Source organism: Coregonus clupeaformis, chromosome 17, assembly GCF_020615455.1.
Source record: "Coregonus clupeaformis isolate EN_2021a chromosome 17, ASM2061545v1, whole genome shotgun sequence".
Classification (NCBI taxonomy): Eukaryota; Metazoa; Chordata; class Actinopteri; order Salmoniformes; family Salmonidae; genus Coregonus; species Coregonus clupeaformis.
This window is the reverse complement of record NC_059208.1, coordinates 54,962,654-54,974,461: the sequence shown is the minus strand read 5'-3', so window position 1 is coordinate 54,974,461 and position 11,808 is coordinate 54,962,654.

The following is an 11,808-nucleotide window of genomic DNA, read 5'->3' as shown; positions in this document are numbered from 1 at the left end:
TACACAACTAACTCTCCCAATATCTGTAGACTACACGAAATGCTGAACAATACAATATTTTGGTGAAATCAACTCACAAAATAAAATAAAAAATAGAAAATGAACGGTTGCAAAAATCTGTAATTCTTTGACCTGTTACATTCACCCCTCTTTAATTTCACCAAAATCCTTCACACTTCGAGGGTGGAAAATAACCAAAAACATATAGAATAAAACTCTTGTCCACTTGGTCCAAGATAGCCCTGGGACTCCATTTCCCATATACAGCGTATAAAGCTACTTACAAAGTAAGTTAAAAGAAAACAGCAGTTGATCAGGCTACTGCCCCTTCTAGTGAATATGATGCCTTATACACCATATGAAATCTTGGAACACTTTCCCTCCAATATGAACATCTCATGACCCAGGTCATACTACTGGTAATAAAGAAAAATATCTTAATCTCAAAAATGTATTGTGATGTCACGAGAGGCTGTGTCCTGGAGGGACGTTACATCCCCCTGAGATGGCTGCAAACCCAGACAGCCATGGCTCCATCTGCTGGTATGGTCGGGAACTCCAACCCTCTATGGCCAATCTTCCCACGCAGCTGAAACCAATCAGGAGCTGATGAGCTGAAGGTTTGTTGAAGGGAAGAGACACGGTCTCGAACCTGGGCTCTCTGGAGGACAAGAGTGCTGCACGTCCACTTCCATGAGGAATATAAGGATTTGGAGATACTTACCTTTGGGAAATACTCACCTTTGGATATATGCACCTGTGGAAATACGTGTGGGACGTTTGGAAGGACGTTTTGCTGGGTTGGCCACTAGCTGCAACGTGGAATACAGTAAGACTGGGGAAAAGTTATTTGAGCGAGGGAGAGTTATGATTTTGGATGTGGAAGAGACATCCCTGAACTGTTAACCCTTAAAGAGCCACCAGAGAACAGAATTGTGTTATACTTTCGTTAGTTTCCCAAGACCTTTAATAAAATCCTTGTTTTGGTTGAACCTGGTCTCCTTGCACTACTTGAGCAATCCCGCTGAAAGCTGTGTAGCCTCTCATGACATCACAGATGGTGGAGAATACGGGCACGCTCAAGCGTTAATAGTGCATGTCAGAGGAGGATATCGAAGGTTTGATCACCCAGTTTTCCAAGTTGGCCGTAGGCTCCCCGCCGACTGAAATGGAGGACATATTGAAAGCCCTTGTTGCTGGCCAGCACGCCCAGATGCAAGCAAACGTGGCTCTCTTGGAGGAGCAAAAGAAAGCCAACCTTCTGAAGGCAGAGGAATTGCAGTTGCAGAGACAGAGGGTTGTCCAAAATACCCGCCCAATAAAGGCCAGTGACTTTATATCTAAGATGGGAGCTACCGATGACATTGAGGCATACCTGCATGCATTTGAGGCCACGGCCACTAGGGAAGCCTGGCCCAAGCAACAGTGGGTTGGTCTGTTAGCCCCCTTTCTAACCGGGGAATCGCTGAATGCTGTCCGGGACCTGGGCCCTGACCAGGTTACTGACTATGATGCCCTGAAGTCTGAGATCCTCAGCAGATATGGACTCACAAAGTTTGGTATGGCCCAGCGCTTTCACAGCTGGACCTTCCAACCAGACCAACCTCCTCGGGCGCAGATGCATGAACTTGTCCGAATCGCAAGGAAATGGCTGGATCCGCAGAGGAATACAGCAGCGGCGGTGGTGGAGGCCGTTGTGGTGGATCGTTACCTACGCGCCCCTGCCTTATGAGGCAAAACGGTTCATCAGTCAACAGGCCTTGACCACGGCTGATCTGACCGTGGAAGCTGTGGAAAAGTACCAGGCCACAGCGGAGATGCTGAATGCTTCCCGAAAAAGACCCCAGGAGTGCGGCCCCACCACAAATGGGAAGAACCCGTCCAAAGGACCCCAAGGTCTCGAACCCAGCCACGTCAGGACTTATCCCGGCTCCAGGGGGAGCCAGAAACCAGGCGGGTCCAAGAAGAGTACACCAGGAGGGGGGAAACTCGACAGTGTTACCGGTGTGGGGAGATGGGACATATCTCCTGGCAGTGTGGGAAACCAGCCGATGAACCTATGCCCACTGCGGAGTCCTCCAGCTCAGCACCCACACACCGTTTTGCCTCGCTCTTGGGAGTCGTAGATGGCGGCCCAGATCGACCCCCCACCTGCCCGGTAACTGTGAATCACCATGATGTGGAGGCCTTACTGGATTCTGGTAGCCGGGCCACCCTGGTGCGTAAGGATTTGGTGGGCCCAACGTGTCTGACCCCGGGGGAAAGTCCTCCCAGTTTCCTGTGTCCATGGGGACACCAGAGAATACCCCCATTACTGAACTTACAATGACCAGCACACGGGGAACCATACACACGACGGCGGGGTGGTTGATTCCCTCCCCGTCCCTGTCCTAATTGGACGAGACTGCCCAGCCTTTTACCCACTCTGGAGAGAGTCTCAGGAGAGGATAACCCGAGTACCTCGGAAACGGAGAGGCAAGACTCATCCTGGGAAGGCTCCGGTGCAATCCTCCGAATTACTCACTCCCGCCCGGGCTCTGATAGGGATGGCAGGTGCCCAGACCGACACAGAGACGGAGCTACAGAATCTGGACAAAGAACTGTCTGGTCTGAAGGGGACCGCTGAGAGGTATCGTTGGTTAAAGCAACAGTTAGACATGAAGACAGAAGAGTTAGATATCCTCCAGGCTAAACTCCAACAGAGCTCCTTCCATAAGCAACAGGAGGAGCTGGAGAGGCTGCGCAGGACCATCGAGGAGTGTGAGGAGACCCTGCGCAGTAGTAAGGAGGTCCAGAAGAAGGCAGAGGAGAAGTACAAGGTGTTGGAGAACAAGATGAAGAATGCGGAGGCAGAGAGAGAGAAGGAACTGAAAGCTGCTCAACAGAAGCTAAACTCTGCTAAAACCAAGGCTGATGCGTTCAGTAAGAAACTCAAGGAGAGACAACAGGAGGCTGAGTCCCTGGTCCTAGAGTTGGAGGAGTTGAAGAGAGAGCAGTCTGGCAAGCACCACGGCAATGCGGACGCCCTCTCCCGGCGTGATGCCTTCTTCGCTGCCTTTACCCCGACGAGGACGTCGGTCCCGAGGAGGGGGGATGTGTGATGTCACGAGAGGCTGTGTCCTGGAGGGACGTTACATCCCCCTGAGATGGCTGCAAACCCAGACAGCCATGGCTCCATCTGCTGGTATGGTCGGGAACTCCAACCCTCTATGGCCAATCTTCCCACGCAGCTGAAACCAATCAGGAGCTGATGAGCTGAAGGTTTGTTGAAGGGAAGAGACACGGTCTCGAACCTGGGCTCTCTGGAGGACAAGAGTGCTGCACGTCCACTTCCATGAGGAATATAAGGATTTGGAGATACTTACCTTTGGGAAATACTCACCTTTGGATATATGCACCTGTGGAAATACGTGTGGGACGTTTGGAAGGACGTTTTGCTGGGTTGGCCACTAGCTGCAACGTGGAATACAGTAAGACTGGGGAAAAGTTATTTGAGCGAGGGAGAGTTATGATTTTGGATGTGGAAGAGACATCCCTGAACTGTTAACCCTTAAAGAGCCACCAGAGAACAGAATTGTGTTATACTTTCGTTAGTTTCCCAAGACCTTTAATAAAATCCTTGTTTTGGTTGAACCTGGTCTCCTTGCACTACTTGAGCAATCCCGCTGAAAGCTGTGTAGCCTCTCGTGACATCACAGTATCTAAAATAAAGAACGGAAAGACAGTGACCTTCTGACTCCTGTAACAAAACCCTTGGTGAGTGGTTTTTGCACCATGTTCTCTATCAAGCGATCGACTGCCTTAACAACCCTGCCAGTACGTGTTCTGACAACCTGACTTTCAAACCCTTGTACTTGGGAGGGTATCTGACTATCAGTCAGTGTAACAGGTGAATTGACGTCCGAAGACCCTGTCTCATCTAAGTCAGGAACATCAATTGGGGCAACAGAGTCAGTGTCAGTCATGTGCAAATCAGGGGGGTCACTGGAATCCGACAAGTCTCTCACAGGTGAGTATTCATTTTCCCCTTGGCCTCTGACCTCTTTAGACTGGGCTCTCGTGGGTGTCAGTTGAACAGACTTCCTGGACAGAGAGTGGGGCATCTCATTCTCCATCTCAGACTCATCAGCTTCTCCAATAGACTCAGAGTCAGAGGATGCGTTTAACCACGAACATGTACGGTCCTCAGAAGCATCTACTGCTAGGCCACTCAAAGCATCAACAGAAGGAGGCTGAAACTCACTGGCCACATCCGAGGCAGCTCCATTCATCTCTTCATCGCTTAGTTCTGGCATGGGCAAGAAGCTCACGTCCAACATCAAATTCGATGAACAACTTTTGTTTTCCCATTTTCGTCTCTGACTTTGTAAACGTGAGTCTGAGGGTTCCGGTCTATGATGGTATACATAGTGGCTTCCCACTTATCCGCTAACTTCCTCTTCCCTCTCTCTGCTTTATTAGCTAACAAAACTCGGTCGCCAACGTTCAAGTGGGTTCCACGAACTCTCTTGTTGTAGCCATCAGCTTGATGTTGCTGTCCTTTCCTCGCATGCTGCTGAGCTATGTCGGCAGCCACATGGAGGTTCGCCATCAGTTTCTCTGCATAGGTCTTATAATTCACCACGACTGGATCCCTCAAGACTTGTTTGAAGACCATGTCTACTGGGAGTCTGGGGACTCGACCATACATCAAATAGAATGGAGGATATCCAGTTGTTTCATGAGTGGTGGCATTATACGCAAAAGTCAAAGTCTGTATCTGTTGGGCCCAGTGTTGCTTAGCTGTCAGGGGTAGGGGCACGCAACATACTGCCAAGTGTCGTATTGAACCTTTCGGTTTGCCCATTTCCCATGGGATGGTATGCTGTTGTGTGTTTTTCATAATCCCTGTGAGGCTGAGGAGTTCAGCTATGAGTTTGCTTTCAAAATTGGCCCCTTGATCAGAATGTATTCGCTCTGGGAAACCGTAGATGCAGAATACGTTATCCCATAACTTCTTTGCTATTTGCTTTGCAGTTTGGTTTACGCAGGGAAAGGCATGAGCCAATTTTGTAAAGTGGTCTGTTATGACTAACACATCGACAGATCTTTGCTTACAGTCCTCAGCACTCCAAAAATCAATGCACACCAGCTCCATGGGTGCCGAAGTGCGAATGCTCTCCAAGGGAGCTCGGGCAGCTGGTTCAGGGGTCTTTGCAAGGATACAGCGTTGGCAGCATTTCACATATTCCTTGATGTCTCTTCCCATTTGCGGCCAGAAGAAACGCTGTCGGGCGAGGTGTGCTGTTCTAGCCTGCCCTTGATGCCCAGCGAAATCATGCACACCAGCGAGAGCTTTGGCCTTCAAGCTAGCAGGCAGCACAAACTGATACCTCTTCTCTCTGCTTAATGGATCTTTGGTTACCCTATATAGGACTCCGTCCTGGACTTTTAGATGATGCCACTGCTTGCACAGTGTCTGGGTCGTAAGAGCTAACCTCCTCCTCCCTCGCCTAGGTGGTGGCTCACCCCTCTGAATGAGTGGCAGGACTTCCCTGATAACTGGATCTATTTCCTGGCTGTGCCTTAGCTCGCCGATGGAGAGGGCTGGAAGTGTGTCTTGTTCTGAGGGCACCGCCTGGGGAAGAACATTGAGAAACTGTGTTGCTCTTATCTCTGCTCCCCTTTCCCACTCTACATGAGCTTCACAAGCAGATTTCACATGAGAGGGTTCTTGACTGCCGGCCAGCCTGTCTTGAGTGGGGGTCCATAGTTACACAGCACCCTGCATCAAGTGCCTGGAGACACTGGGTCTTACTCCGGAAGAGATCTTGGACTTTCTCCTCTTTGGTTCCCTCCGCCTCGGCCAAAAGACTTTCATAGGGCTCACTGATCAACCTTTGGCTCACTGATTTAGCAAACAGATCTCTACTCAGGGCATCTGCCACAATGTTCTTTACCCCAGGAATGTGTTTGATACTGAAGGTGTATGGGGAAAGCTTTGCCACCCACCTCTGTTTGCAAGCGTCAAGTTTTGGTTTGGTCATTATATAGGTCAAAGGATTATTGTCGGTCCACACTGTAAAAGTGTGGCCTTTCAACCAGTGGCTGAATTTTTCACAAACACTCCATTTGAGCGCCAAGAACTCCAGTCGGTGAGCAGGATACCTCTTTTGTGAGCCAGTGAGGGTCTTGCTGGCAAAGGCGATCGGGCGTGCCTTCGTTTCTCCTTCTGGTATCTGGGACAGAACTGCCCCAAGGCCATCAAGAGACGCATCAATGGACAGAACCAAGGGCTTAGAAAAGTCTGGATGGCTAAGGACCACACAATTCAGGAGCTTCCCCTTAAGGCCGGGCGAAAGCGGAATCGCAGTCAAGGGTCCAATCCGCAGGTTTGAGCTTTCTGTAGACTCCCGCATTCTGACTGTACTTCCCGGCCTTTCCTCTCCGTTTCTGGCCAGCTGTGAGAGCAAACAGGGGTTTTGCGATGGAGGAGCAATTTGGTATGTAGTGTTGGTAATAAAATACCATCCCCAGGAACGACTTCACTCTGCGAACTGAAGGAGTGCAGCCATCATCTTCCATCAAGTCCCTCTTTGACATTTTGGTGATGACCTCGACCATCTCTGGGTCAACAGCAACACCGTCACTGTCAACGATGTGTCCGAGAAACTTCACAGATCTCCGCAACAGATGGCATTTTTTTGGACTCAACTTTAGATTGTGCTCCCGTAGCCTCTGGAAAACAACCTCTAATCTGCTGAGGGCCTGCTGTTCATTGGGGGCAAATATCAAGAGATCATCTAGGTAGCACAAGAGACTGCTGAAGTTAAGATCGCCAAAGATACTCAGCATCATCCTCATGAAGGACGCTGGACTGTTGCAAAGCCCCTGTGGCATTCTGTTATACTCGTGCAGGCCTAATGGTGTTGTGAAGGCGGTATACTTTTTGTCCTCCTCATGCATGGGCAAGTTATAAAATCCAGACGTGAGGTCCATGGTGCTGAAGACAGCATTACCGCCAAGGGCAGCCAAGCAGTCCGATTGATGGGGCAAAGGATGAGCATCCTTGATAGTTCTTGCATTCAGCCATCGAAAGTCTGTGCATATCCGGAGGTCGCCATTTTTCTTCCAAACCATCACGAGTGGAGAAGCATATTCACTCATTGATTTCCGTATGATTTCCTGTTCCTCCATCTCGGTGAGAACTTGGCGCAGCTTTTGATAGTGGGCTGGCGGCACTCTGCGATATGGAAGACGGAAGGGACGGTCGTCAGTGAGGCGGATCCTATGAGCAAAGCCCTTGGCTTCTCCACAGTCAAGATTATGCTTTGAAAATATATCCTGATATTTCTCCAGCAATGTCACAAGTTGGAGCTTGGTGGAGGGGCTCGCTTCACAATGATCAATGTCGACATTTCCCTAGACCAGACTTCTGCAGTCTGTCTTTCAGGTCACCGTTGTCGTCCTGTTTCACATGAGTCACTCTAACAGAGCCAGCATCACTCTGACAGGAACCCTGGAACAGTGTGAGATCTTCAGCTGCAACACAAGTAGAGACGTCCCGTAAGCTTGCTGTTCCTTTTCAGTATGAGTGGTTTGTCTGAGATATTAGTGATTTTCATGGGAGTCCAGCCATCTCCCCATAGCGGTGTTACCACTCTCCCCACCATAATGCCCCGAGGCACACACCTGGAGGTTGTAGGCTCCACCATAACTGTACTCCCAGGTGACTTGGGTATATTACTTGGCAGTCTTCCCCACAGCAGGTACTCTTGTTTGGGAAGGAGAGTCACCGCCTGAGTTAGCTTCACTGTCCCTACTTTTCCTGGGGCATCTTCACCCCTCCATCTTGTGAGACTGGTCATCATTTCTAGAAACTGTTCGCCATCTGGAGACCCTTTTGTGTTGCTCGAGATAAGTGTCCAATAACTGTTCTCGTTTTTCAGCTGATGCAGTACACGTTTCAACATGTTGGTGCCTACTATTATGTCGTCTTTCTGACCAGTGATCACCAGAACTGGGACCATGCACTTTACCCCATACAGACTTAGTTCCATGTCATACATGCACTTGGGGCACACTTGTACTCCTCCACAGCCAACAAGGATGATATGCTGTGAGAGTTCTTGATGTGGGGTCAAGACGCTATCCGATAGTAGTCTCTGCTCTGCCTCTTCACTTATCGTGCAGGCCATTGAGCCTGTATCGAGGAGCCCTTGCAACTGAGCACAGCCATTAACCGTCACCGGTGCGTGAAATAACTCACTGAACGTCTCAACTCTGTGAATATTCTGAACAATTACCGTGCAATTATCAGACATTGCTTTACAGACATTGACATACATCTCCTTCAATTCTTCACTTTCTTCAAGGGTTGAATCTTCAACGCTCACACATCCCCCTTTCCGTATGTGAGCTATCTAGTTTAAACTGGCTCCACCTTGCTCAGAGTTAGGTGGTGTGTGCGCTAACTGTGGCTGAGCGTTAATTCTTGGCCGGCGCTGTTGGCATTCTCTCTTCCAGTGGCCGGGCTTGTAACAGCCCATACAGAGGTTCGCCTGTCTACAGTGTGCAGTAGTTGAGTGTTCGGCAGACTGACAGACTTTACATCTACTCTGAACAATGGCTGCTGGCCCCCTGCTTGGTGGCACGACTGCTGTTGTGTGTGCCGTCTGCTCTAGCACACGGTCCAGCAAGCCAATGAGAGACTGCATGCAGATGCTCTCTGTCTGAGGAGAGGATGGAAGCCTCATTGCCTTTGGGTAACCAGTAAGGTCTGTTGGGTTTTCAGCAGCGACTGTCTCTGTGGTTAATGCCTGAGCATGTGCACCAATGTTCTTTGGCCGATAAGATTTGGCTTGACACATTGTTCTAGCCTCTCTCTGGTGTTCAACGAGGTGTTCCTGAATCTCATTTGCTGTCCACTTTTCAGCTGTTTTGCACTTTAGGACACTTGCAAGAGCGGGGTCGGGACAGTGTTTCACCAGTATCATTGTGACTTCGTGAGAGGGGTCCTCAATGTTTCGCCCCTGCCTTCTCAGACACTCATCTGCGACATCCACAGCCTTGTTCAAGCGTATCCAATAGTCCATGGGACTTTCTCCGGCCAGAGGAAGTGTGTTATAGAAATCTGCTAAAGGCATAGAGGAGTAGGTTAACTCACTGAAATGTTGTTTCAGAATATCAAAGACGAGCTTGGAGTTCTCAGCTGGCTGCAGCGATGGCATACTGCGCAGGGTAACTTTAACAATGTCTCTAGCCTTTCCCATTAGTCTTGACATTATCTCCTGGGAGTGCTCTTGCGGGTGTACACCCTCTTATTCAGGTAAACGCTCATAATCTCTTCCCACTCATGCACTGTGTGTTTGTCTGTTCCATCACCCCTGAAGTACGGCGGCTCTTTGACATCTGTCTTCATGACTAACTTTACTCCTGTCATGTTCAAATCAGACTGTCCATATCCTAAGTTCAGGCTAGGCGTAGGAGTGGTTTGGTTATCTGCACTACCAACAGATCTCTGTAATTGGCTAGCAATGTTCTCTCCTATTTCATGATCTAACTGTGTGATGAGACTCCCTAGGTCTGCAGAACTCACATGTGAACTAGACACTGGCTGACGTGGAGAATGTTCATCTGTTTGGGTGTGAGTGTATGAAAATGCAGGACGGCCCACTGAACTAACGCTGCTTGCAATGTCTGGAGCATCTCTTAAGCTACGCATGTGTGGTGCGGGGGAATATTCATCAGTGCGTAAGCGTGTGGACGAGAGTACAGGTCTGCCTAGTATACCAGCACCCCTAACCGGCGTGCTCTCCACCCTACTCATAAACCTGCCCCTCCCCAGGCTTACCCCTGCAGCATCTCCAACACTAAATGGTGTCTGCGCATCCTTACCATCAGTCTTTTTTTTTTTTTATAGAAAGTTGTAATAGACTATGGTAATGATATGTGAATCACCAGAACATGTGAATATGAAAAAAAAATTGTACAATTATAGAAGTCGCTGAGGTAAGCAATTAAGAGCTACAATTTACACATTAATGTTTGCCCTTATACTTGTCAACGTTCCGAAGAGGTTCCTACTCGTCACAGCAACCACCGGCGATCACCCTGGCGATGATCTGAAGCGAAGATATCCGGGTCACGGCACCAATGTAGCCGGCGCGGTCTGCTCGTTGCCGACTACTGCGTTGTGTTCCGGTGCACTGAAGACAAGACACTGGCGTACTTGAAGGCACTTTATTGTGTACAACTCTCTCAATCTGTTCAACATCAAGGAGAGAAAATGTTCAAAACTCTACCCTCGACCAGAATCCGCCTCTCTCAGTCGTGTACAATGCAGACTCAGTATAATCACATTCAAAAATCCAAGGAATAAAATACAACATAATTGGAAAATAAACATCGCATCTGGTGTATATCTTATGTATGTGTCATATTGCATGTTATCTCTGCCAAAAACTCTGAGCTTTTAGCCTTTACATTAATACTGTGCAACATGACATAAACCATCTTTCAAATAGGTAATACATACAGTAATATGCACGAAGCAACATGTAATCCTTCACATTTGAGCTTTTCAGTGCCATTAAACACTAATCAATACATGAAAACATGTTAAATGAACACATATTTTTAACCTGATATAGGGAATACATACCTGTTCAACATCAAGGAGAGAAAATGTTCAAAACTCTACCCTCGACCAGAATCCGCCTAACATAAAAAGAACAACGAAACGTGGACTTCAACACAAGAGGATAGAATGACGATCACTAACTTACAGCTAAACAAAACACGAGGTTAGCTAAGTTAGCAATTTCTCAAACTCTCAAAAATAGCTAAATTCACGACACAGCTTGATTAAATGTACGTACACTCATCATATAATATACATACAAGTTACTATGTGCACTGAAACGTTTTAGTTTTAACAGGTATATCAAGTTTATATCACGCCGAAGTGAACACATACCTCTCTCAGTCGAGTACAATGCAGACTGAGAAAAGCATGATGCCCCTCCGCATATAACCAAACCAACACTCTAGAGGGCGCACTTACACAACTAACTCTCCCAATATCTGTAGACTACACGAAATGCTGAACAATACAATATTTTGGTGAAATCAACTCACAAAATAAAATTAAAAATAGAAAATGAACGGTTGCAAAAATCTGTAATTCTTTGACCTGTTACACATACACAGTTAAAAGACGTTCACTGGAAAAATGAGGAAAAGCAGCAATAGTACTGTTTGTCCATCTTGAGATGCCGTAGCCAGTATACCCTTCCTCAAAATAATCAGAATTAATCTAAGATAACTCAAGAAATCTTTCATTAATTTGGAAGTTTTTGCCGAGGACATCTTAGTCGCGCAATTTTACATCTAACTAAGATGTTTGGTGCAGTATTTCTCAAGTGAATACATTTGTATGAAAACAAGTAGTTTATCGTTGAATGACAACAAACACTTCATTGAAGAATCCCTACTGTTGACCAATGACCGACGAGGGGGCTTAGACTTTGGCTCCGAAACTTCGGCTTGCCTCAATTTTTTTTGTGTTCACGAACAGCCGAAAAAAATGTTGCCGAAGACCAAAACAAACAATAACATCACAAAATGTCGTCATAATATATGCGCAAACTGTTCCGAACTTTTTTGGATGGGAAGCATGCGGACGCCTTAAACCACAGGTTTGTGCAGGGTTGGTGGTAGCTAACTAGCTAGTCTCTCTCATCATAAGGGCTGGCTAATGCTAATAAACTAGCGTTAGCGCTCAGCATCCTTAAGCTATTGGGTGGCAGTTATTTAATTAACAGTATA